Source organism: Limulus polyphemus, unplaced genomic scaffold (assembly GCF_000517525.1).
Source record: "Limulus polyphemus unplaced genomic scaffold, Limulus_polyphemus-2.1.2 Scaffold2872, whole genome shotgun sequence".
Classification (NCBI taxonomy): Eukaryota; Metazoa; Arthropoda; class Merostomata; order Xiphosura; family Limulidae; genus Limulus; species Limulus polyphemus.
The window spans coordinates 92,056-95,657 of record NW_013668482.1 but is presented as its reverse complement, the minus strand read 5'-3'; the positions used below and the strand labels follow the sequence as shown (position 1 = coordinate 95,657).

Below are 3,602 nucleotides of genomic sequence, written 5' to 3'. Positions count from 1 at the left end.
ACAGAGGGAGATTTGTATGATGTACAGTTTATTGTTACCGCCAAGAAAAAAATACTGGCATTGTTGATTTACTATTATATGGTATAAATTATTAATAACTTAATGTTAAAGAAATACAGAGGGAGATTTGTATGATGTACAGTTTATTGTTACCGCCAAGAAAAAAATACTGGCATTGTTGATTTACTATTATATGGTATAAATTATTAATAACTTAATGTTAAAGAAATACAGAGGGAGATTTGTATGATGTACAGTTTATTGTTACCGCCAAGAAAAAAATACTGGCATTGTTGATTTACTATTATATGGTATAAATTATTAATAACTTAATGTTAAAGAAATACAGAGGGAGATTTGTATGATGTACAGTTTATTGTTACCGCCAAGAAAAAAATTGCGCTCCGCACTTTGGGGCTGAGGGTGCGTTGTAAGAGGGAGTTTAAAATCCCACTATTCAATTAAAGTAGCTTACGGATTGGCGATTAGCCTTTCCTAAAGTCTAGGGGTCGGCAACCTGCGGATCTTTAACTCTTTCATTGTCTAGTTATTGAAATAGGGTTGCATGCACTGCGTCTCTCAGTATCTTGCGTTTTTCATTGATATAATAATAAAAAAGCTTTTCTTGTTATTTAGGTTCGAGACTCCTACTCTGGTTTAGCGCTTCAAAATTAGGGACAGCTAGCCTAGGTAGACCTGAAGTAGCTTTTGGCGAAATTCAACAAAACATACCAACAAGTTATATCGTTAAAATTGTGATAGTTGGTAAGTTACACAAATCTTTATAATATTACCCCTCAGTTTCACACTTGTTTTTATAGTGCTCACAACCGGTTGGGTCCACCTATTGCATCATATTGAGTAATCTATGCTTTTGTCTGTCACAATTAACCATCATTGTAAAAAAACTGACTGTCAAAGTTGTTGAAAACATATTTTCTATTTATGTCGGACACTCCAGCACTAATAGGTGGAATTAATTGGAGTAATTTTGTATTGATTTTGTTGTGTTATCTCGTTATTAAGATCCTATAACTGACAAAACCGTGGTCCCACGATCAATTTGTTGTATAAATAGTTTAGAAAAACGTATTCGAAAATCTGGTGTTCTTAAATTTGGGTGTATTTTCTAATTATCTATCTTAACGTTACGTTATGCGTACTCGTGCTAAACGCTCAAGTCAGTCCAACACCCTTACTTTTGACCAACTGAGTAGAGGGACAGCAGCCAGTACGACCTAACACGACAAGGGCTTTGTCCAACTCTTTGAACCAAAGAACAGAATTGATTGTCACTTTTATAATGTGTTTAATTTATAGTGGCATGGCATCTAGAACCACAGACCTTTCGGCCCACAACCCAAAACGCTGGCCACACTCGGATTTTTCCAACCCTTTGATCTTATAAAAACAAAAAACAACCCCAGTCATCTGGAGATTTCTAGTTTTGTAAACGTATCAAATTAATCTTTATAAATAAAATAAGAAACCCGACGGAAACTTTGCCCCTGATGAAGAGAGGGCTGGCAATCTTTCGAAAGCACTCTGACTAATAGGGTTTTATATTTTGTCTTTAATTGAAAATTTTTTCCTAACATCGTGTTTTTTTTGTTAAGCATAAAACTAAATAATGGTATATTTCTGTTCTGCCCACCGCGGGTATAGAAACTCGATTTTTAGCCTTATAAGCCCTCAGACTTATCGGGGTGGAGGCTAATATCATAAGTTCAGTTAGTCTTGGAAGGACTACCGCATTTACATCTTCTTCACGTTATCAATCGAAGGAGTAACGAAACTAAGAGAAATTAGTCATTAATAAATCCATTTGGAAAATTGTCTGCTACTTACTATCTCGTTAGATGTGAATGATTGCGACCTGAATTTTAGAAGGCCCCTCACGAGCCAGTGGGGAAGATTTCTGTTGGGAAAAAACAACTACCTAATCCGGTTTTTCTTAATTTGAACTGAAATTTTTTGGACATGTTTATTGGCTAAAAAGAAGGCATTTCCCGCACTTATTTGGCGTTTGGGGTTGCGAAAAGCGATTTGAAGTGGTAAGGTGACTGAAATCCGTCAACGCATCACGAGTTTAACGGCCAAGCACAAGAATCATGGAAGTCTTCAAATGACACGCAGAGGTATTCAGGAACCGTTTAGAACCACCTTGATAGATATTGTTCAGTAAGCCGAGTACAATATTATGCCTATAGCTGCTTTCAAAGTGTTCCTGTCTGCTCATCCTACTGCTGACTATCGTGATGCTTCGACCTTTCCTATTGAATTGCAGGTAAAATCATTCATATCTCAACTCAAAGCTACACATAAAAAGGTGATAGTAGAAGCATAAAAGATCGGCAATTGCATAATTATTGATGCTGATAATTTGCTAGTATGGAGAATTGAGGATGCTGTATTTCACTTAAATATTTATCAGTTAACAAACGAAAACTTGTCTCGAAAAGATACGCCCAAAACCACCCTCTTTGGGAGTTTCCGGATTGAACTTGCAAATTGTAGTGTAAAGACACCCCCTTGGCTCCTGGGGGACGTGCATGGGCGTCCGCCGAAATGTTTCCAAGGAGGAGCAAATTAGTATTAAATTGTGAATTGAATAAAAATACATATGCTGAATGAATAAAGAAAAAATTATGGTTCTTATTTTGCCCCCCCCCCCTCTTGCGGACGACCATGGGGACGTGTTAAACGTTTAGTGGTCTCGCACTCTCTTGCTTCGTTTGTCACTTCGAAACCAATGTTCTAAGTTGTTCTCGAATCATGGGTAAAACATGGAGAAGACATTTGGATGTTTCATTCTGGAGAACTATCGGACAAGTGAAAGTTGTCTAAACACAACGGCTTTTGCAAGTTGGCTATAAATGCGTCAAACTGTCGTCAGTAGAAATAGGAACAGCTTCCAAACCAGGGGTATTTCTGATCACCCCTGTAGTCCAGAGCCTCAAACTCCAGGTTTGAGTGTCTGGTTTAACACTAAACTACTAGCTTAGCTTAGCCAGGGGTATAGTTTTTCAGACAACTGTGAAAGGCAGAACATTATCCACAACATAAATAATAGACTGCCATGTTGATTTTAATTCTGGCTCGCCGCAGTCGTAAAGTGCCTGCTCCGAGATTGAGTCAGTTTCAACTAGACGCTGTGTCAGTGTATATACGGTTAGAAACAGTTTATTTACAATAATGCCAAGAACGTGATTTCATCCTTTAGCCTAATAACAGACAAATTCTCGTTTGAAGAGAATCGGGAGCCAATTCCAACCTGACTTTCATACGGGAACGTGATATGGCAAAGGTATGGTGCGGGAAGGAATAAGTATTCGTGGTTTTGCAGTTTGATACCATTTTTGCCATACATAACAAAGACAAATGTTTTTTACTTTGGTGTTTTTAGAGACCTGTTTCTATATGGATATACCATAAATACAAGGGGTTCAGTACGTTGTATTAAAACAAGTTTCAATATTTAAATCGGGAAATTACGTAACAACCACAGCCTGTATGAAGTCGCATCAGAACTACAATTTGTATGTTTGTTATTAAGCTCAAACTACACACACACACACACACACACACACACACACACACAC

At 37.4% G+C, this 3,602-nt stretch overlaps 1 protein-coding gene across 4 annotated transcripts in view; it reads left to right on the top strand.

Moving 5' to 3' along the window:
* The window catches only part of LOC106468099 (C-terminal-binding protein-like), a 49,843-nt gene that overhangs the window by 2,192 nt on the left and 44,049 nt on the right, over positions 1-3,602 (top strand). For 2 of the 4 annotated variants that reach the window (XM_013928507.2, XM_013928504.2), the window contains exon 2: positions 637-765. The exons of the other annotated variants lie outside the window; for them this stretch is intronic. The gene's annotated coding sequence lies outside the window, so the exon portion shown is untranslated. The remainder of the gene's footprint in view (positions 1-636; positions 766-3,602) is intronic. 4 annotated transcript variants of the gene reach the window in all.